The sequence below is a fragment of the Petaurus breviceps genome, unplaced genomic scaffold (genome assembly GCF_028583685.1).
Source record: "Petaurus breviceps papuanus isolate PSGF00001 unplaced genomic scaffold, PetGlider_PUasm1.0 90825, whole genome shotgun sequence".
NCBI lineage: Eukaryota > Metazoa > Chordata > Mammalia > Diprotodontia > Petauridae > Petaurus > Petaurus breviceps.
This window is the reverse complement of record NW_027187353.1, coordinates 11424672-11449418: the sequence shown is the minus strand read 5'-3', so window position 1 is coordinate 11449418 and position 24747 is coordinate 11424672. Positions and strand designations below refer to the sequence as shown.

General features: G+C 38.7%; 1 protein-coding gene across 2 annotated transcripts in view; it reads right to left on the bottom strand.

The window, feature by feature from the left end:
* IQGAP1 (IQ motif containing GTPase activating protein 1) overlaps positions 1 to 24747 on the bottom strand; it is a 404955-nt gene that overhangs the window by 95608 nt on the left and 284600 nt on the right. The window lies entirely within an intron of this gene.

The window sequence follows — 24747 nt, the reverse complement described above, 5'->3', positions numbered from 1 at the left end:
TCACAAAAAGTCTTTCCTGACCTCCCTTAATGCTAGTGATCCCCTCATATTCTGATAGCACCTTTTCTTGCAAGCATAGATTTCACAAAATAAAAGAGGAAAGTGTTACTAGACTGAAAACAAACTGGAAGCCAGACTCCTTAGAAAACAGCAAGTGCCTCCCCAGATCCAAAGGGCTCCTCAGCCATGCATCACCCTCCCCTGCTATTCCCAGTGTCCATTCCCTCCCAGTTCTTTTCTGCAGTCATCCACTGGCTCCTCAGGCAGTTTGGCAACAACCAGCAAGCACTGCTCTTAGGCAAAGACAAAACCCAAATGCAATCTTCTCTTATTTCACACAGGCTTCATCCACACTTGGTGGAAAACATTCTGGCAGGTGACATTCCACCTCTGATGACAGAGTTCCAAATTAGGGACTTCTTTTCCCAAGGGCTATGTCCCACAGCCACGGCTGCTGGAAAACTGCAGCTTTACAAACGCTCTCAATCACGGAACAGGACCCTCTCCAATTTCAAGGCAGGTCCCTGGTATTAATTCCAGGTTCAGAGAGTAACTACAATCTTAATGTTCTTTCTCTCTGTGACACCTGCAAGAGGCTGTCACTTATCCTAGAGGCACTCTTCTCTTCAGCAGTCTACCAAGCACCCCAATTTCTCCCAAATTATTGCTCAAAAATGCTGAAGAATCCCTCATGGCTACTGGGTGAGGTAGCTCAAAACATCCCAGCAGGCAAATGAGGGAAGCTAGTATTCTCCAAATCTTCCAATATATCTAAACTTAAGTGACAAAATTCACTATGAGGAGAAAGAATGAGAGAAAAGGTCTGAGCATCATGGAAAATACCATCTCACACTTGCATCCTGATGGGAGTTTACAAAATATTCTAATTATCTCAGCTGATTCCCCACATTAACCCTGCAAGGTCACTGAATTTCCAAGCAAGAAGGGATCTCTAGTCCAACCTATGCCAGCAAAAAAATGAGCCCCTTTTCACAAGAAATCATAGGCACCCACCACCTTTCAAAGCAGCCCATTCCACTTCTGGATAGCTCTAATTGTTAGGAAATTGTTCCTTATATCAAGCCTATATTTACATCTTTGCAACTTCAAACCACTCTTTTCAGTGCCTTCTGGGGTAAGTCAACCCTTCAAATATTTGGAACATCCCTCTGAATCTTCTATTCTCCAGATTAAACACCTACAGTTCCTTCAACCAATCCCCAATGTCATAAACTCCAAATCCTTCACAAACCCTCTAGACTCTCCTCTCTCTAGCTTATCAATGTTTTCTAAAATATGGTGCTCCAACTGAAACGGCCTGAGCAGGGCAGACTATCATCTCCTTAATCTCAGAAACCAAGCCTTTCAATGGAGTCCAAGACTACATTAGGTTCTAGGGCTGTGATACCATGTTATTAATTTAAATTGATTGTAAAATCTACCAAAACACCAGATCTTTTTTCAAAACTACTAAATAACCATACTCTCTCAGTTACAATCCACTTCACATGTAATAAGACTTTATTTCTATTAAATTTTATCTTATGATTCCATTTGGCCCAAACTGGTCTGTCAACCAGCATATTTAGTTATTGCTCTCTCCTTTGTGTTATAGGCAAATCTCCTACTAGTGCCTCTATCCAAACCATGGCTAAAAAATGTTAAGTAGCACAAGAGTCAATCACAAATCTACTGGACACTCCACTAAAAAGTTCCTTCCAAACTAAAATCAACATCAATAATTACTCTTCCGTTCTATCTACTTAACCAGTTTCGAATCTAACTGGAGTATCTAGTCTTTTTGTTTTGCCATCTCTTCCACAAGAACGGCGCAACAGACACAACAAATGCTTTGCTAAAATCTAGGTAAACTACAGCATTCCCCTGATTTATCAGCTTATCAATCCTATCAAAAAAGGAAATAATGTTAGTCTAGCATGACCTATTTTTGGTAAATCCATGCTGAATCTTTGTGATCACCATTTCTTTTAGGATGTTCACTAACAATCTCTTCAATAACATATTCTAGAATTTTGCCAGGAATCAAAGCCAGGCTCATTGGTCAGGCATTTCCTGACCACATTCACTTACTTAAAAAAAATAAATAAATAAGGACGATATTTGCTCTTTCCTAGTCCTTTGATCTCTCTTGTTCTCCGGTCTTTAATATATCACTGAAAAATAGTTCAGCAAGCCCAACCACCAGTTCTTCCAATAGCTGATGATGTAATTTATCTGGGTAAGGGGATGTGGTTTAAAGGGAAGCAAAGTGTTCTCTTAATCACTGCTTTACTTATCTTGGCTAGCTGGTCTTTTTTTATTCTGTCTTTTCCAGGTCTAAGGCATTCTCCTTGGTAGAAAAAAACAGAGCTGTCACTTTCTGCCAGTGTCCCAAAGCCACAACTCTATCCCATCTTTAATCCTCTCTTCCCCAAAACATATATAATTATTTTGCTCAAAAGGCAACCTAGGAAGAAATGCAAATTCCTCAGCCTGATAGTTACAACTCTCCACAATCTGGCTCCAACCTACTTTTTCAGCCCCATTTCACATTATTTCGCTTAGTGTACTCTATGTTCCAGGCAAACCAGCTATTCAACATTCCATTTCTCACCCCCTACATGTAAATAGGATGGGCTCTCCTCCAGGCCTGGAATGCTCTCTATCCTAAACTCTGCCACTTCCTTCAAGACTCAGAAAAGTGTCATCTCTTTTCATAGAATCCCCTGATGTCCCTCAGTTGTTCTCCCTTCTTTAAATTACCTTGCATTTACATTCTTATTTTATCAATTGAATATAAATGTAGTGACTGTTTCAGTTGTTTCTATATCCACGGCACCTAGCATACTTTTGGAGACCTGTGATTCCATGAAAGTGAAGAATATCACGTATGGAAACTCCTTCCACCAATGCACACCAGAAAACCATCTGCCATCCAGAGAATCAACTGGAAGACTGACAACAAAAAGGACCTGTCACTCCCACACTCAGGATCGGCCCAAGGGTTTTCCTGACTTTGACTACCCCTTCTGACTCTCACCTTGCACACAGATAACACTGAAGTGTTTGCTAAACTGAACTGTCCACATCCTTGTATAAATCCTCCATGGAAGACCCACACAGAGTGTTAAATATATTCCTCTAGTTCCTACAGATGCCAGGGTAACACGAAAAAAAAAAAAAAAAGCTGTTGGTCCACTCATTAACCCTCATTCCCAATATCTGACTGGCCTATCTCCTTTTCCCATCATCCACTTCCTCAATATTATCTACTACAATGACTTATGTTCAAGTCATTACTGGAAATTTGCTGCAACTTACATTCACGAGTCTTTCAAATGACCATTCTTAATGATACTACCACGTAATCTTTTCCATTTCTTAGGAAATCTTCCCCTCTATAGGGTATCTTAAAAATTGATCCCTGGATGATTTTAAAACCTTCTTACCTCCAGCATCAATTTCTTTTTTATGTATCTGGTCAATAACCTTCCACATATTAGGTGCTATGCTTTGGAAAGACCAAATGTGACAGTTCCATTTTCATCAATGAGGAGAACAGAAATGCTGGCAAATCTATCTGTCCCTTGTCCATCTTCTAGTTTCATCCTGGTTTGGTTGAATCTCATATCAAACTTTCTAAAAGCTCAATTTCCCTCCCACTGCTTTTCACTAGTTTGGTAAGAACCATTAAAATATTCCAGGTGCACAGAAAGAAGGGTCTCTACTAGGAGGTTGTCTGCAGAAAGGTCAAATGACTTGCCAAACAAAGGTCAAAGAATTAGTTGGGACCAGAGACAAGACTAAGCTCTTTAGGGCTGTAAGCTTTCCCCTTCTGTAGAATCAAAGTAATTGTTATCTCTCTTTACAAGCTCCTACTGGGCATACATTTTGTATCTTCCACCGTGTCACAATGGAGTAGCAGGCTCAATGAGTGCAACTAAATAAAAAAATTCTGCATTTGTACCAATTTATAGTATGGTCAGAATCATCTCTCCAGTATGTACTAGGCTTGTTTGACATACGATTTATTTTGATGCAAATAGTTTAGGTCAAAAAATGCCCAAGATTTTAAAAGGGACATTTCTGAGGAAGGATTACTCTATATCACCAAGGCAATAAAGAAGATTCATACTGAGTTCCTTCAGTCCTATATGGAAGTCTCAAATATAGAAAGGGAATAGGCAATGGGGTATAGAAATCCATGGGGAAGATTTAAGAGAGGGCACACTGGGGGAAGGGGTATTCAGTATGTTTGCCATCTTGGGGTGGGGGGTAGGAGAGAGACAGGGAGAAAAATTTTAACTCAAAATCTTGTGGAAATGAATGTTGAAAACTAAAAAATAAATTAATTAATTTTTTTAAAACTACAGAAAGGGAGTCCAGTGCTGGTCAAAAGTGGCAGAGCCCTTGCTTTCCAAGTATCCTATATTCTAATCAAGCTTCAAATTCATAATGCCTGTCTTCTTACAAGAAGCTAAAAGGACTTCAAACCTGGAACCAATCAGAAGTAAATGGTTAATAGAAGTAAAAGGAAAGGTGGATGGAAAAACATTGCCTTTGGCACATTACTTATCAAAGTTTTAAATTCCAGAACAGTTTATGAAACCCAACCCTACAATTTTCTTTCCTGTTCTTTAAATCTTATATCTAAAATGGTGTAAATTAAAAGACCAATCAACATTAGAGATAATAGAAAAGCTCAACATCAAACCATACTCTTTCCTCTCAAGGAAATAAAAGGGAAAATACCAAATTCTAGACCAAAAGCTGCTTCAATTAAAATTTTTTTTTTGTTTCCACAAAATATGAAGTAGAAATGCATTGCTATTAAGTCATATGGTGGCTTTACCACTAACAGCCTAGGTGAATCTGAGAATGCTGAACTTCTATGGGTCTCAGCTATCACACTGTAATGGAAATGCAAACTTAAAGATCTTCCCTGCCACTAGGCCCTTTGATAGGCTAAAGAGACTCTGAGAACCTTCCTTGATTTGAAAATATACTCTGCCCCCTAATAGGCTGAATGTGGTCACATGGAGCCTGTGGCACAGGAGGCCTGGTTTTCAGAAATGACCACACCTTGATGCTGTGTGATTGGGCAGTGGGTCAAGAGGGTGGTTATACTCTCTGACCCAGGAGAAGGCTATATAATCCCTGATGTGAGGCTTTGCTTTGGGGCTTACTTTGAGAAGTGTTGTGTGATTTGATCAGATGAGACTCTGGGCAGCCAATGAGAGGTCCCCCTCCCCCCCAGCTTTGAAAACCCAGATGTTGATGCTTCCCTCTCTGGTAACTGGGATTAGGGGTATGGATGTATGTAATGGTTGGACAGTTTGGAAGCCTGTCTGCTGAAATGTTCTTGTAACTCTGCTTGTAACCTCTGTATACTCTGAAGTTCAGGATGCTGACCTTTTCCCCCTGAACAAGGTAAATGATGTATTTGATTGATTAAAGCAAGACTGTTAACCCATTTTGAGTTGCTTTCCTTTAGCGAAGCAGATCTAAGAACCTGTGCTGGCAGCCACCCTGGGGATGCTGGGGTGCTTGCTGCTACACACATCTGTAAAATGAGGGAGTTGGACTAAATGATCCTTCTAGCTCTAAACTGATGCTCCTAAGATCCCTCAAATTATGATTTCTATAAAACTCTCCTTACCATCCTCAAGGTCAGCATGTGCTTCAGATCAGTTTCTTCTCTACCTTTTCTCTTCTCTGTTGTGCTAAGCTCTGGGGAGGTCATCAAGACGTCTAAAGCCCTACTAGGGGTTGGCCTGGAAAGGGTGATTTGATTAGTAAAGTCACAAAGACAGTAAATGGAGCAATGGGACTATCAAATGACACCCTCTCACAATGGCAGTGTGGATCTGATTCCAGTTTCCAGAGCAAGAAGTAGAAAAGGGCTGGGAGACAGTAAATGGCAAGCAAGATATACAGGGAGAAAAAGGCCAGCATGAGGTGAGGCATGGTCAGTTGGGTCTAGGACAAGTTAAATACAATGGGCTCTCACCAATCAGGCTTCCCTAGCCTGAAGGAGAGAGTTCCACTAGCCTTAGGGAGGGAGTTCCAAGGTTGTTGCTGGATTCCCCCAAGACCTGGTCTCAAGAGGTTGAGTTTGGAGGGTAATCAGCTACAGAATGCATGGCAAAAAGATGACCAGAAGTGAAACATGGCCATCTTCAATAATTTTAACGTACAAGAAGAGGCCCTTTAAAAAACACTGGCCCCAGCTTCAGATCCCTTACCTCTTCAATTGCAATGACCTTAAATCTCCCTACCACTTCAGTTACTCCAAGTATAATGGCTCCATCACCCACCATTCTTTGGGGAAGGCTGTATAAAGGAGGGAGCATTAGGCTTGAAATCATAAGACTTGGGTATGATTTCCAACTGACACTACTTATGAGATCCTGGATAAATCCCTTCAGCTCTGTGTACCTCAGTTTCCTCATCTATAAAATCTAGATAAAAATCTTACAAAAAGAGACAATACTTCTTCATGCATTGGTCTCCTGCAGCTGCTGTTGTAGAAAAGCACTTTGAAAATCTTAAAGCACCAGAAAAACAAGAATTACTCTTATCAATCAGAATGACAGTATCTTCAAGATCTTGAATTCATAATCTCCTTGCCTTCCATCTCTTTTTACCTTCTAACGTTCCTAGTACTCCTGGCAAACCTGCTGTTCCTCCTTATCCGGTCAGCTAGTACCTAGAGGCAGCATAATATAGTCCATAGAAGACTAGGCTTGGACTCAGAAAGACCTGAATTCAAAGCCCACCTCAGGTACTCACTAGCTGTGTGACCCTGGGCAAGTCATTTAACCTCTTCATGCCTACATTTCTTGATCTGTAAAATGAGGGGATTAAAACAAAGTCCAGGGGCAGCTAGGTGGCACAGTGAATAGAGCACCAGCCCTGGAGTCAGGAGGACCTGAGTTCAACTCTGGCCTCAGACACTTCACACACACACACACACACACACACACACACACAGATACACACACACACACAAATCTAGCCATGTGAACTTGGGCAAGTCACTTAATCCCAACTGCCCTCCAAAAAAGCAAAAAAAAAAAAAAAGGTCCTTTCCAGCTCTAAACCTATCACCCTACTACAAACTTTGTTTCTTTCCTCTTCTCTCAGTTTATCACCCTGCTTCAGGTTTTATTCACCTCCCCACTCAACTGGATCCCAGGGACTGCCATTTCAAGGTTGGAAACATCAGCACCCTAGAATCCCTTCCCTGGGATATTCACTTCCAACCTCCTCCTTGTTCCCCTCCTTCAATGTTAATTCCCAACTCTGGGTAAAGTCCAGCATCTGCTTTTTCTATTTCTATGCTACCTACTATCCAAGAGGTTAAAAAAAAGAAAGCCATCAACTGGTTCCACTAGGTTCCATGCTAGGCCCTGAAGCTGAGCCCTCAGTATTGCATAGAAATTATTTTATTCATCAGTTGATTCCTGAATACATTTCCAGGATAGGTCAAGCCTCTACTCTTCTCCAGGATTTAACTGTCTCTCTAATTCCAGTCAAAGAAAGTCATTTGGGATCTCCCTCACTTTCTCTCCAAAATTTCTCTATGTTCCATATCTTCAGTCACTGAAGATTTTTGGCCTGGGAAGAGACAATTGAGAGAAGGCACTGTCTCTATTTTATGCTTGGCACCAATGGTCAGAGCAATAAGTAAAGACTGCAGAGGAAAATTTAAGATAGTTTTCTAGCAACTGGAACAATACAAAAACCAGTCAGGCTACCCAGGGAGCTTACTGCCTGAGTAGGTCTTTAAACTGAGGCTGGAGGATCACTTGGTTAGAGATGTAATGTCATAGGAGGGATTATTATTGGGGTCTTTGTTAGCAACAACTCACATTTATATGAAGCTCTGAGGTTGCACAAGACCTGGGCTTTGATCTCACCTTCTCTGATACTCCCTGGCTGAGTGACCCCCAGGCCAAGACACCTCATCTATCTCAACCAGTTTCATCATTACAAAATGGGGCTATTAACTCCTTCATTGACAAAATCACAGGGTTCTTGGGAAGGTCAGATGACAAAATGCATGTAAAGCACTTCAATCTGTGTGTTAGTGAAAAATAAAACCCCCAACCTCTGAGAGGAATTCTCTACTCCTCCAAACACCTCTGTAGAAATCTGAAAATACACCAGAAGGAATCCTAATAAGAGACAATCCAAGAGAAGCCTTGACTCTGGGCACCTCCATCTAGTTTAGGACTCATAAAGCCTGCAGACACTCTAAACAAAGACAAACCACGGTAGGCAGAGGAACAGCACACAAGCAGCCAAGAGCCACAGTGCCAAAGTCAAACCCAGGCCCAGGCAGCCTGTTCTGTACCACAGCAAGATAGATGGCTAGACCAATACCCAGAAAGTCTATGCTCAATCCTGTCAGAACCCAGACAGCCAGAACCTCCTGTGGCAAAACCCCAGGAGGAGCTGACAGCTCAGTCACAGAAGGAAGCAGCACATGGGATCCAAACAGGAGGCCTGGTACTAGTGAAGGAGGTATCTGGAAGGGGCCTGTCAGGGTCACAGCGAGGAATGGAGACAACTAACTCCTGACTCACCTGACAAAACTGAGACTAAATCCTATAGGAAAAAAAAAGACCTTTAATAAAATAAAGAATTTTCAAGTACTTTTGATGAAGAAAACAGAGCTAAGCAGAAGTTCTGAAATGGAAACACAGAGTGAAAGAGAAAAGCTAGACAAGTAAACACATTTGAGTATTAAGAATAGTTCATATAGAGTATTACAAGAAAGGCTTAGGACCCAATAAGGGAAGAAGAAACAAACATCCCTTCAGAGCTCTATGTCTTCAATGGTCCTAGAAGTAGCTAATTAGGATAAACAAGCAGACCTAGAAGGTGGATTTGTGCTATTCTGATGGTTTTAGAGAAAAAAAGAAGAGGGAGGACACAGGGAATAAACTAGGGAAGAAAGGAAAAAGAAGAACTTATTATTCAGCTAGCTAAGCGGCACACTGGATAAAAAAGCCTTGGGCCTGGAGACAAGAGGACTTGAGTTGAAATACTTAAGTATTTACTATATATGGCAAGTCACTTAACCTTTGTTGGCCTGAGTTTCCTCAACTGTAAAATAGGGATAATAACACCACCTACCTCCCAGGCTCATTAAGGATCATATATGAATAATATTTGAAAAGCACAGTGCATGGCATACAGCAGGCACTTAATAAATGTCTGTTCTCTTACTATCTTACATATGTACAAGATGAAGAATGTAAAAACATAAAGGAAAGAGTGGAGGAATAGGCATCACATGAATCTCACTTTCATCTAAACAGAAAAAATTATATACTCACACATACACACAAAAGAGTTTGGTGTAGAAATACATTAAACTCAATAGGGAAATAGGCAGTAATAGGAAAAGAATAGAGAGTTTAAGCCGGAAAAACAAGATCATTGAGAGTAACAAGCAAAACAATCTCAATCCAACATGGGAGGGTAGAGTCCAAAGGAACTATTAAAGGGGGAAGGAGGAGAGAGGGTGAAAGAGTTAACACCTGTAATTATAATCAGGGGAAGGGGGGGGGGGGGAAGGGCAGAAGAACAAAATGGGGAAATAGATCGCTTCAATTATATACTAAGGTTAAAGCACATTCCTCTTTCACTACCAGAGGAAAAAGTACAAGGGGATAGGATGAAGGGAAATACACAGTTAATAATCATAAATATAAACATGAATGGGATAAACTTACTTATAAATTGGAAAATGATAGGAGAATGGATTAGAAAGCAAACCTAATAATATAAATACTTAATATGTATGCACCAAATAACATAGCATTGTAAATAAAGGAAAAGCTAATCAAACTGAAAGGAAAAATAGACACTAGGGAACCTCAATGAATTCCTTTTGAGAGCTCAAGAAATTTAACAAAACAATCAGAAAGAAAGAATATATTTTTATATTTTTTTAGAATAGTTAAATAGGATAAATCTCTGGTGATTGTTGAATAGAAACAAAGGAGTATACATATTTCTCAGCTATGTATAGCACCTTTACAAGAATTTATAAGATTACATTAGAACACTTAAAAATCACACAAACACATGGAGAAAAGCAGAAATATTAAACACATTCTTTACTTATCACAATGCAATAAAAATTACATTCTGTAAAGGGCCCTAAGAAAAGATTAAAATTCACTGTAGACTAAATAATCTAATCCTAAAGAATTGATGAGTGAAAGAACAAATCATGAAAACAAAAGAAAATTTAATCAAAGAAAATGACAATGAGAACATATACCAAAACTTTGAGGATAATAGTTAAAGTCCTCAGGAGGAAATTTTATCTCTCTAAAAGCTTTCATCGACAAGTGAGAAAGAACAGTTGAAATGGTCATGAAATTAAACAAGACTAAAAAAAGAAACAAATCAAAAAATCCCAACACTAAATGAGAAATTCTAAAAATAAAAAGGAGAGATCAACAAAGCTAAAAGCAAAAAACAAAACTCCAACACACTGATAAATAAAACTAAGAGCTAGTATTACAATGGATGGATGGTGCAAGGAAGTGAAAGGGAATGAGTCAAATCTCACAGTATTTTGCTTAAGGAGATAATAACATACATATTCAATTGGGTCTCTTACCCTACAGAAAAGTATAGGGGAAGGGGATGGGGGGGAGGGGATGATGGGCAGATTGGGGGAAGGGATAGTCAGAAGCAAACATTTTTGAAAAGGGACAGGGTCAAAGGAGAAAATAGAATAAATGGGGGTGGGATAGGATGGAGAGAAATATAGTTAGTCTTTCACATGACTATTATGGAAATGTTTTGCATAACTACACATGTATAACCAATACCAAATTGCTTGTCTTCCCAGTGGGGGTGAGTGAGAAGGGAAGAAGAGAAAGAATCTGGAACTCAAAAGTTTTCAAAACAAGTGCTAAAAAAACTGTTGTTACATGCAACCAGGAAATAAGATACACAGGCAATGGGGTATAGAAATCCATCTTGCCCTACAAAAAGGAAGATGGAAGAGAGTAACAGGAGAGATGGGAAGGATATATGAGAGGGCAGACTGGAAGAAGGAGTAATCAGTATGCTTGCCATCTTGGGGTGAGGGGTAGGGGAGAGATGGGGAGAAAATTTGGAACTCAAAATCTTGTGGAAATGAATGCTGAAAACTAAAAATAAATAAATAAATTCTGGAAAAAAAAACCTAGGGCTAGGGGCTTTTTTAAATGCATAAGATAAAAGCTATTTGTTGTTTTGTTTTGTTTTTTTGAAGAGAAGAAAACCAAACCATCAGCCATCAAAAATTAAAAAGGAAATTCACAACAATTTGAACATGAAATGTAAAAAAAAAAAAACTCCCTTGCCCAAACTCATGCCAACAAAGCTGATAATTTAAATGAAATGAATGAATACTTACAAAAAATATAAGTACCAAGAGACTCAGAACAAGAAACAGATAATTTAAATAACACAAATTTTGGAAAAGAAACTGAATTATGTATAAATGAATTCCTAAATGAAAAAAACCAGGATCAGATGAAACAGATTTACAAGTGATTTCTACCAAATATTCAAATAACAATTAATTCCAATATTATGTAAATTATTTATAAAAATAAGAAAAGGGATCTCACAGAACTTCTTCTATGATACAAATCTAGTATTGACACCTAAACCCCAGAGAGACACAAAGCAAACTACATACCAATGTCCCTAACACAAAAATGTTGATTTTTTTTTTATTCCCATTTTAAAATGAGAAAACTATAGCATAGGGAAGTTAAGTGATTTGCCCAGGATGAAATGGTGAAATCCAGAAATAGGATGTGAATCCCAAAACGGAACAGACTGCCTCAAGACTTCCCTCAAGAGTTCTTTGGGCAAAGGCTAGGACCACTTGATGTGTGAACAGTAAAGAGAATTTTGTTTTCAAGTACAGGTTGGTATAAATGTCTTCTAAGGTCCCTTCCAATTTAAAATCCTTTGATTCTTTAATCACAGATTTCCTGATTCCAAATCCAGTACCAGTTATTAGAACAAGCTTCGAGTGTAGGTCGCACTACCTAAGGTCCCTTCTATTAGATTCTGTACTTCATCCTTTCCTCTTTTCCTTCATCAAAATTATCACTCTTCCTTTCAATTAGAACATAGAAGAATAAGCAATGAACTTGGATTCAAAAAGCCTGCATTCAAATTTTTCCTCAATAATTACTAGTTGAAGGAAAAACAAAACCAATGTAGCCAAGATTAGAAGGGAAGCAGGAAACTGAGGAAAAATTTTTGCAGCAAGTTTCTCTGATAAAGACTTCATTTCTCAAAAAACAGAAATGAATCAAATTTGTAAGAATATGAGTCATTCCCCAATTGATAAATGGCCAAATGACATGAACAAGAAGTTTTCAGGTAAAGAAATCAAAGCTATCTATAGTCATATGAAAAAATGCTCTAAATCACTACTGATTAGAGAAATACAAATTAAAACAACTCTGAGGTACCACCTCAAACCTATCAGATTGGCTAATATGACAGAAAAGGAAAATGACAGATGTTGGAAGAAATGTGGAAAAATAGAACTGATCCAACTATTCTGAAGGACAACCTAGAACTATGCCCAAAAGGCTATAAAACAATACATACCCTTTGACCCAGAAATACTACTCAGTACTAGTTTTGTACCCCAAAGAGATCAAAGAAAAAGGAAAAGGATCTATATGTACAAAAATATTTATAGCAGCTTTTTGTGATGGCAAAGAATTGGAAACCAAGGGGATGCCCATCGCTTGGGGAATGGTTGAACAAATCGTGGTATATGATTGTGGTGGAATACTATTGTTGCTTTAAGAAATAGCAAGACGGTTTCAGAAAAACCTGGAAAGACTTACATGAACTAATGATAAAGATAAAATGATGAGCAGAACCAGGAGTACACTGTACACAGGAATAGCGATACTGTTCAGTGATCAACCGTGAATGATTTAGCTATTCTCAGCAATACAACGATCCAAAACAATTCCAAAGAACTTAGGACAAAAAAACGGTAGCCACCTCCAGAGAAAGAACTGATGGCATATGAATACAGATTGAAGCATATTTTTTTTACTTTATTATTCTGAGGGTTTTGGTCTATATTTTCTTTTGCAACGTGGCTAATGTAGAATTGTTTTTGCACGATTATACATGTATAATCCATTTCAAATTGCCTTCTCAAGAAGGGGGAAGAGGAAGAAAGGAGGGAGAGAATCTGGAACTCAAAAAATTTTTTTAAATGTTAAAAATTTTGTTTACACATTACAGAATAATAAAATAAACATTTAATAGTTGTGTGACTATGGGCAAATTATTAACCTTCTCTGTGTAGAAGTTTCTCCATCTGTAAGATAGGGATAGTAATATTTGCAAAACCTACCTCACAGGGTTGTTATAAAGAAAGCACTTTGTAAACAGATTATTATCAATTATCTTCTCTCTCACACCATTCCACTTTCCTCCTAGCTCCTACCACTTTGCCACTATCTCCCCAGTGTACTTGAATAAACTTTTGCAGAGCAAATGAAGGCATGCCACGAACACATTCAAGCCTCCCACATCCTAAAACAAAACTTCCTTCTAGGTCATGTTAGTTTCCCCTTCCTTTCATTATCAAATCTACCTTCTACACTTCTCGCCTCCTCGCCTTGCACTGAAACTCCCAAGACAAATTCAATGGCCTTTCCCTTTTGGTATTCTGCATCACTGGGCATTGTGTCTCTGTCTGGCATCTGTCCCCTTCTTTTCAATCCCACTGTCACTACCTTAATTCAAGCCCATCTTAATTTCCTCCTAACTGGTCCTTCTGTCTCAAGCTTCTTATCCCTACAAACCACCCTACGCTCTACCAGAGTAATCTAACTAAATAAAATACAACACTGATTATAGTACCTTTTCCTCAAAACTTTGCCAAGGTTCTCCACTACTTACAGAAACAATTCTAAATTTGTTAGCCTAACATTCACCACCAGGACCATCCCACCTTATCTGGAAGATCTTATCTCCCATTACTTCCCTTCACACACCCTAAAATGCAGCCAAGCTTGCCAGAACAGATGGTGATGATAATGATAATGATGGTGGACGACTGCTAGCATTTATAAAGTTATTTTAAGGTTTGCATCACTGTTTTAATACTTTCGCTCATACATACTGTCCTCTATACCAGCTTCTCTCATGCTCCTGTTGAATCTCTGCCCGTCAAAATCATTCCCACCAGCCCAAGCCCCCTCCTCACCCAATCTTAGTCTACTCAAAAGTAAAACTTTTCTTCTTTTTTATTGTGCCTTCCTATCACAATCATCAGTTTCTTTTGTGTGCATGCTTTATATCTGAAAGCCTCTGGACCATAGGAACTGTGCCTTGTTCATTAATGCATCTCATTATCTACAAAGTAGATGCTCCTTAAACATTACATTTGTGTTCTAACTCATCTGAAATCTGGAACTCTTCGTTTCTTCTGTCACTAGGACCTCCCTTAGCTCTAATCTCTTCTATCTCCTTCCCTTCTAAGTCTATTCTTAAAAATTCTTGGCTTTGCAGCTTCTTCTAATTATCACTTCATTCCTCTCCTTTTCAATAAGAAAAGCGCCTTCACTGCCCCACTCTCCATTCCTACTCCAACCAGGCTTTCATCTCCTGAGGCAGCTCTCTTCTCAGTCACTAAATGACTTCCTCTTAATCAAACACCATGGTCTTTTATCAGTTCTGATCTTCCTGGATATCTCTGTGTCATCTCATAATTGACCTCTTCCTTCTAGAAAGGCTCCTCCACCTTTCATCACACTGCACTAACCTCACGCTTTCTTCCTACTTCTGTCATTCTGCAGGCTCTCTCTTCTGAAACATGGCCAAGCTCAAAGCCAGTGCTGGGTCCTCAGCTCTGTTTTCTCTTGACAAGTCTGTCTCACTTCAGACACAGTTCATATTCATTATCATCTCTATGTTACTGCTAATGCTGCCCCCCTCATCAACTACTCAATCCTACCTTGATTTTTCTCTCCTCTGAACTCATAATGGATTTATTATATTTACTGCACAATTTAGCACCTGGCTGTCTGATTTCTTGTTCTCTTCCTACTTCCTCCAAGGCGTGCCTCCTCAAAAATACTGTAAAATTTAGTAACAAAAAACACATTTCAGATACTACTCTATCACTCACAGCCCTAACATAATGATGAGCATTCGTAGGTGTTCAACAATTATTTCCTGATGACCAAATCTCTCACAGGAAGCAAGAGGCAAACTAGCAAAGGCATCAGCCAAAAAAATGACACAATAATGCACTTTTGCAAAAGAAGTATGACTAAACTTCACTGTTAAGAAAGGCCAAAAAAAACATCTGAATGGTCAACATTCAGAGTCAACTCAATTATCTTCACCAAAGGAGAGAAAAAACTAGGTAATCCAAAAACAAGATTATTCAAAATTGTTTATATTTTGCCTCCAAGCCTTTACCAATTTAAGCACTCTATAATCAGTTTCCTTCAGGACCAGGTCAATTAACCTGGAGCCTGAATAGTGAGAGAACAGAGGCTACAGATATCAACAAAGTGGATAGATAAGAAGTGATTATGAAAGTATTTGTTCCTTATTCTAATTAGCCTAACAACAGCCTCCACCTCAGCCCCAATGGAAAAAAAAAAAGGAAATGCTCCCCAAAATCCATTACTCTGTTACATAGCAAGCTATAAGGTTTTCAAACCTCAAACCCTGACTCTCCTTTAAGACAAGCAGTAACTATCACTATCCTTAGAGAATGCCTCCCAAGAAAGCTGCCGGAATTTGTTCAGTATAAATACAGCTGCTTTCTCGATGCCAACTTTGCCAAACTTTATAAACCTAAGGGCCTGACACCTTAGCGGCAGCTCAGTGGCACAGAGTACCAGTCCTGGAGTCAAGAGGACCTGAGTTCAAATCTGGCCTCACACTGGACATTTACTGTGTGACCCTGGGCAAGTCATTTAACCCCAAATGCCCCGCCTTCCCCCCTCAAAAAAAAAAAAGTCTGACAATCATTTCTCAAATATAGATAGGGAGAACTGAGTTAAATTTGTAACGATACAAGACATTCCCCAACTGATAAATCGTCAAAGGATATGAACAGGAAGTTTTCTGATGAAGAAATTAAAGCTATCCAAAAGTTATACAAAAAATGTTCTAAATCATGATTGATTAGAAAAATGCAAATTAAAACCACTCCAAGGTAACATTTATCAGATTGGCTAATATGACAGAAAAGGTAAATGATAAATATTGGAGAAGATGTAGGAAAACTGAGACACTAATGCATTGTTGGTGGAGTTGTGAACTGATCCAACCATTCTGGAGAGCAATTTGGAGCTATGCCCAAAGGGCAATCAAACTGTGCATGCTCTTTGACCTAGCAATACTACTATTAGGTCTGTATCCCTGAGAGATCATAAAAAAGGGAAAAGGACCTACATGTACAAAAAATATTTATAGCAGCTTTTTATGTGATGGCAAAGAATTTGAAATTGAGGGAATGCCCATCAATTGCAGAATGGCTGAACACGTTGTGGTATACAAATATAATGAAATACTATCATGCTATAAAAAATGGTGAGCAGGCTTTCAGAAAAATGTGAAAAGACTTACATGAACTGATGCTGAGTGACGTGAGCAGAACCAGGAGATCATTGTACACAGTAATAGCAATGCTGTGTGATGATCGACTATGATGAACTGAGCTCTTCTCAGCAATACAAGAATCCAAGACAATTCTAAAAGACTCATGAGGGAAGATGCTATCCATAGACAAAGAACTATGGAGTCTGAATGCAGACTGAAGTATACTATTTTCATTTTTTGTTTGGTTTTTTTTTTTTAGCTTTTCCCTTTTGTTCTGTTTCTTCTTTCACAACATGAGTAATGTGGAAATATGTTTACATGATTGCACATGTCTAAACTATATCTGGCTGCTTGCCATCTTGGGTGGGGGGAGGAAGAGAAAGAGGAAAAAAATGTAAAACTCAAAATCTTATTTAAAAAAAGAATGCTGAAAACTATCTTTACATGTAATTGAAAAAAATAAAATAGTATTTACAAAAAAAAATCTACAATGGCTACCTCATGGTGTTGTTGACATTAGATGCCATATTAAGGCACTTTGCAAAATGTTTTTTAAAAAAAAAGAAGAAAGGTGTGGCAAACTCCAACTAATGTCACTAAAGAATAGTTAAGCCATATATTTCTAAAACAATTTCAGAAGTGACTGCCACCTTGTTCTACAAGAAATTCTCCAAGCTCAGCACAGAGAACCAACAATTTTCACAGAGCGCCTTAAAGTTGATAAAACACTTTCCTCATAGTGAGCCTAAGAGGAAGTGCAAATACTATAATCCTCATTTTACAGACTGGGAAACTCAGATTCAGGGGAAAGAAGAGACTTGCCTATGGTTACAGTAATTTTAGAAGCAGGATTCAAACCCAGGGGTCCTACCTCTAAGCTCAGCTCTCCTGCTACAAGGCAGAAACAGAGGCCATAGGAACCCCTCTCTGATACCAAAAAACCAAGGATCTTCCCAGAAAACATCAGGAGGGCCATTCTCATTTTTTGAGGCAATTAGAATTATTCAAAGGGAGGTTAATTATAAATTAATATTTATAAAATGTTTCCCTCAGAGCAACCACACAACGGCTTGCAGGGTCTATTTCAAGCCTCTCTCCAGTCCTTTATGTCTTTGTGTGCAATAGCTACATATATTGATCAGCTTAATATGTGGACTTAGATTTTAACATTATTTTTCCATCTTTCAAGTTAACATGCCATGTGTTTTTTCTCTTTCCCATCTTTCTTCTTTAATTTTCCCCCAATCTCTTCTTTCATTGCTCAGTTGTTTCCTACATAGAACTTGGTAGGAGGCCTTTTACATCAACAAAATTAATGACCTCTAATAGAGTGACTGACAACTCTCCTTACCTTAAGAACAATTACTTATCCCAATAGTATCAACTTCCTCTACAACAAGCTCCATGATGCTTGTGGAAGGACTAGAGCTTTCTCAGGACCCAAACATCTGTCACCGACAAAAGCCAAACCCTCGGTTGGCAACTGCCTCTCTCCATCACTCCTGCTTTTAGTTATTCTTTCCAGTGACTCAACAGGAAGGTATTCAGAGTAAAAGAGAAATAGAGGCCTTTAGACAAGGCTCTTCCTCCACCCACAGCCCCCAAAATATAGTTCTTTGCCACATGATCCAACAGTCTCCCATCCAAACTGCCACTCCCGTCTGTATGAGGTCATCAGTTAACAAAGAACAAGAAGCTGGAGAAGCATCTTTCTGCTAGAGAAGAAAGAGGAGCCAAAAAACCCCAGACTATTCTGTTGAAAAGCAATTAGGAGCCCTTCTTAGCTGCCACAGAAAAAAGCAACCACTACAAGCCACTTCCAGAGAGATACTTGTTGAACAGGAGAAGTGAGGTCAGAAGGAAAGTTAAAACACTCATCTCAGAATGTATCTCAGAACCAGCTTGATAACTGGAAATGAGAAGATTCAGGGAATACATGATATACTGTCTTCAAGCATTTGAACTGCATTCATGTCAAAAAGGGTTTAGATACATTCTGATTAGCCACAGAGGAACAATGGTAGAAGTAGCAAAGAGACCAATAGGGGCTTGATGGAAAGAAAAATCTGGTCATTAGAACTGTCCAAAAGGGAATGGGTGGCCTTGGGATGTATTAGATCCTCTCAAGGAGGTTTTCAAGAAAATGCTGAATAACCACTTGGTAGCTATGACCTAGGAGAGAATTCTTGTTCAGAGACAAGATGGCCTCAAGTCCCTTCCAAGTGTCATTCAAAGGCAAGTTGTCTTTGTACTAGGGTCCCTATAGCCACCACTTCCCCCAATCTTTTCCCAATCAGAAAGAACTATAAAAGCATGCTATAAACTTGAACAATGTATTAAGTTTTAATTGAATACCTTTATGCTTTGTTTATGGTTAGTTCCGTTGGGCGTGTTAGGGCATAAAAAAAGAAAATGTGATCAGTGTCTACATGAAACTTACAATTTAGCTGGGCAGACCAAACTCTCTTTGTGACAAATTAGAGAAAAAAAAGCATAAAATGAGTACAATATAGGGGAAAGAATACTGAAGGCATAATTTGGTGGAAATAAACAAGAATTCTGCATTTCCATATCATCTCCACTACTAAAAACTGCAGCTATATGAAATCTACCTGTCATCTCTAGGCCTTGGGTGCCTCACAGTAAAGTGAAGGCCACTCTATTGGCCATAGAGTCAACCCTTAAGGTCCATTCCCAACTCTTAAAACATAGGATCATATGGTATGGATGAATACAAAAGGAATGAGGAGCAAGATAACATACTTGTGAGCAGGACTGGCTAGGGAAAGGCTCAAAGTCCTGGTAGAATTGGTGGAGCTTTGATGAATGGATAAAATGAGGCTAGAGAAAGAGTAGAGGATAGGACTCATAATGGTTCTTCAAAGCCAGTTCCCCAGAAACACCACTGAAGAACTCATAAACAGTACAATGAAGTGGCTCATGGATCCGGCTGGGAGTCAGGAAGGCTTAACTCCCAATCCCACCTTTAACAAAACAAATCTTGTCAGTCAACATTTATGCAAGACATTCAGCTCTTGAATGGCTGTTTCCTCTGTGAAACTGAGGGAATAAATGTAGGGCCTCCCTCACAGAGCTAGTATGAGTCTCAAACGATACCTTGTATAAAGAAAACACACTTAAAACTTCTAACAGCTATAAAAGTTTCAGTTATCATCAAGCTAGAAAGTGTTTAACCTGGAAGAAATTAATCAGCTCTTCACAAAAAGCTTGAGCAAAATGTGTTGAAAGAGCTTTTTTACACAAAACTTTAAAATTCTCACTTTTTTATTATGATAATAAAGCATCATGGACGAAATCAATAAAACTCCATAGCAATTTGCTGACTTTGATAGCAAGATACAACATGAATATTCTATAGTTGCACAAACTGGTAATCACTTTTTGCTTCTTCTTGGTAATATAAATCAGAGATAAAATGTACAAATATGTTAATAGACTACTGTCTAATAGCACAAGGTAAATTATCACCAACTTTTGGTATTAATAAAAGTATGGTGAGCTCCAAAGTTAAGAAAATTAACTTTTTTTCTTCAAAACAAACCACTAACCAAATTCTTCATTTAAGTATTTTAAAGTTTCCTTAATTTGCATCCTGCAAAACCACAGATTAACCCTAACAGAGAGGCTTCTACAAAGCTGAAGCCACTGTGAAGGGCACTGATCTGGCCAGGCAAACGCTTTATGCTGCCCTCCTCCAAGTGGCACAACCCTACAAAACCAGCTACAGATATGGTTTCTAAGCAACAAAGACTCAAAACAAACCAACACCAACCATCATATGAGTCACCTCCAGACCGTCTCACTTTGCCTACCAACTCTATCTGGCACAAACACTTCCTGTGAGGGAGTTCAGGAAGCAGCCTCAACTCGAAACAACTAGGAATTTGTCAAAGGTCAGACTATAAGTACCATCACCAAACTGTACGATGTACCCAAAAAACACTCCACCATGGAGGAGCAAGAATCAAACAGAAGATGATAAAGCTCTACAAGGGAAAACTGAAGTACACTCCCCAACAGCTCTGATAAACACATCTGTATACTTATCTTAAAGAATCACAGCAGGCCAGAAAAGAAAGGGTCAACAGTGCAGATTGTCAAAGAAATACAAATCCAATTCCTAGTCAAGTGTCTGGGTCTTATCAGTGCACTGGAAACATCACAGAATTCTAGGTCAAATTTAGTTTAGCACATTAGGTATGGGATATTAAGATCCCACATATTCAAAAGCATATTAAGTACAGCCCACCTCTCTGCCCTCACCCACTCCAAGGCTACTCCAGAGTTGTCTGTCTCACCGCATGACTAATATATGGGAACTACATGACCCAACATTTCCTCCTTCCTTCTCTGTCAAGCAGATGAAGCATATATCTTTTTCCTCTGTCTTTAAGGAGGGTATAAGTGGTGAGTTACAGGCTCATGTGTGTATGTCTTTCTCTCTTTCTCAATCATGTATACACATACACACACATTCTGTACACCCCAACTCCTTTGTTCCTTCTCTCTTCTTCAGTTACCCCAGGAAAAGTTTCTCCCTCTCTTTGTCCCATTTACAAAATAAGTGATCACTGGGCTAAGCATAAGAAAGGTGGTAGTAATATGCCTCTGTTATAGGAAGAAAAATAGTTTTAAAATTTAAAATTTTTATTGATAGCCTTTGTCTTTATAGTCCCCCTCATTTCAGAAGATATATCTTTCCCCTCCCCTAAAAAGTGAGATATCCCTTGTAACAAAACAGAAAAGAGAAAAAATGGTACAGTAAAACTAAACAACACAGTAAGAGTATGACATCAAAGTACTATGCAGCCCTCACTGTCCACCATCTCTGAAAAGAAAAAAAAGGAATGAAGAAGCAAAGAAGGGAGAGAGGAAGGGAGGAAGGAAAGGCGAAAAGAAGGACATTTTCTCTTCCAAGTGGTCATTATAAATACAAGAATTCAGTTTCATTTGTTTTGGTTCTTGTTATATTCGAGATATTGCTTCCATAATTCTATTTACTTCACTCTGCATCAGTTCACATAAGTCTTCTCATGAAAAAAGTCATAAATTTTAAATTAAATTTGAAGGCAATGAATGTGCAGTAAAAAAGTCTTGTTTTGAACCACTTGAACAAGTCACTTTGCTTTTCTAGGCTTCAGTTTCCCCACTTAAAATAAAGTACCACCCACCACTAGATCTTACAGTTTTATGGTTCTACAACACCAAATTCTCACAATCAACCTGTAAACACTTTTGAATACCCAGAAATGCCCTCTGGATTCTCTATAAAAATGTTTATCTATCTCTCTGTCCTCTAATTAAACCTGCTTTTCTTTAACCACCAGTATATGTAAGATAAGTACAATTCTATGATTTCACTTGTATGTATTTCTTCCACCAAAATTGATTCCAATTTCTCCATTCCTTGGCAGATAACTTCACAAGTTGTTAGAGCAGAAAACATTCCCTATTAATGGCCAGGTTTCTTAACTCTCAAAACTAAACTAGGCTGGTTCTTAGATGACTGTCATCTGTCACTAGGCCCACACTAAAATCCTCTCCAGACAGACAGGCTCTTCCAGAGCTTGTACCTCACTGGCTTTGCCTTTGAGAACCCAGGGTCACCTTCAGCCATGATGAGGCATGGAAGTAAGCCTTTAGCAGAAGAATTACTAGTATTGAAACAAGTAAAATTTTTTTACAACTGTCCACTGAAAAATTACCTCAGCTATACTGAATTAAACAGGCTTTTGTGAACTAGCCTGGAAACCTAACCAGCTGGGGGTCCAAACACTGACTCTCAGTAATATGACCTTGGGTGGGTCACAGAACTCCTTCAAGCTTCAGTTTCTTCATTTGTAAAATGAGAATAATGGTATTTGTTCAGCCTCCCTCACATAGCTGTTCTAAGAATCAATTAAGATAACTGTAAAATGCCTTGTAATTATAAAGAATGACATAACTTTTAATAACTCTTATTAAAAACATTGTTTCTACAGAAAATGAGCTTGAAGCTTTTATGACACAAGCCACTGGCAGGTGAGAGTGATCTATACTGCCTCTGATCAGGCATGGCACCAAGATATGTTTTCATGGGAGAAGACACCAGCCTAAGAGGTTACACATTTGTTCCCAAACTTCTTCACTGCCACAAACAGATGAACTTATCGAAATGCTTCTGGGCCTGGCTGGGTTTTCCGCCTATACCCCAGTCCCAACTGCATCACTCCCCTAAGAGTTTTCTTGGGCAAGTACTTCATCTCTCTGGCCCCAATTTCCTCCTATATAAAATTAAGAGACTGTAGGACAGATTACTTCAAAGGTCTCTGCCAGTTTTATAAGCCTATACCTGCATCATTTACTCCCCACTGTGTAAAGAAGCCTCTTCTATTCCAAATGTTATGGGACACTCACCACTTCTGATAGTATAGAAACGGATAAACAAGTCAGTTTATCTTATCCATACCATCACGGTATCACAGGCTTCAATCTTTAAGTAACTTAACTCTATTATTTTCATGGAGCCTGGTTTCAATGACCACCACTATAAGCTGTCTTATAAACTCCCACTTGAAGATTTCCAGTTGTTACTATAGACTCATTCAAGAAGACAGAACACTCAGAGACCACAGGTTCTGCAAGAATCAGTCCTAGAGAGAAGCCTGATCTTCTAAGGTCTGCAAAACTTAGCATTTCACAAAGCAGTTCCTAGTTCTGAGTAGGGGTTGGACCACCAAGTCAGAATGAGAAAAACCCTGTCCTTGGTGCTGGCTAGCAGATCTACCTGGACTTCCTTCCCAAATATACAACTTGGATGAGATCACTCTAATTGGGAAAGCCCAGCTCTGCTAACCTCTACTCAAAAACCTTAAATAGTTTTCTCTTGCTTACAAAATGAAGTCTACAATCCTGATCAAGTACTTTCACAATCTGAGTTCAACCTGTTCATCCAGCCTCCCTCCTCATCCAAACCAAATAAGACTATTCTCCATTCTTCTCTTGCTACCTCGAGTCTTCATGCCTTTATTCATACTGTGCCCTATGCACCAAATAGACTCCCTAGACCATTTTCACATTCTGAAATTCCTCCCTTCAACGCCCAATTCAGCTGCTGTCTCCACCATGAAGCTTTCCCTCACCAACCCCATACCCAATGAAGTAAAGGTGATTTTCATCCTCCTCAAATTTCTTATAGCACAATGAATTTACCTCACTTTCCCTTACAACAATTATTTATGTGGCTGTGCTTCCCCACTTCAATTTTCATTCAGTCTGAAAGAGGGTCTAAGTCATAATCTGTCTTGGTATTTATTCCCTGTGCCCTGCAAATATTAGGCACTTAATATAGCCTTAGTGAATATATGGATTTACGCACAAAAGAGAATTTGCTCATAAGCAGTGATGACTTCCAGAATGAGATGATCACTTACGGATAAACAGTAAGAAACATTTTTAAAGTAGCTCAATTTGGAAAGAATGAAAAAGGTCCATCTCAGCAAAGAATTGAAAATTGAAGGGATGTTCATCAATTGAGTGGCTAAACAAGTTTTGATATATGAATGTAAGGGAATACTATACTATACTATAGGAAATATCGAGCAGAATGATTTCAGAAAAACCTGGAAAGACTTACATGAACTGATGCTGAGTGAAGCGAGCAGAACCAGGAGATCATTGTACACAGTAACAACAATACTGTGTGATGATCAACTATGATGAACTGAGCTCTTCTCGCAATACATTGATCCAAGAAAATTCCAAAAGACTCATGATGGAAAATGCTATCCACATTCAGAGAAAGAATTATGGAGTCTGAATGCAGACTGAAGTATATTATTTTCATTTTTTTCTTTCTCGTGGTTTTTCCCTTTTGTTCTGCTTCTTCTTTCACAACATGACTAATGTAGAAATATGTTTAATATGATTGTACATGTATAACCTATATCAGATTGCTTGCTGTCTTGGGGAGTAGAGAAGGGAGGGAGAAAAAATTTGGAACTCAAAGTCTTATAAAAGTGATATTGAAAACTAAAAAAAAAAGAAAAGAAAAAGGGTCACCTCTTATGCCAGAAGTCCAAAACCTGACAGAAGTCTAAAACCTGATAGAAAAGA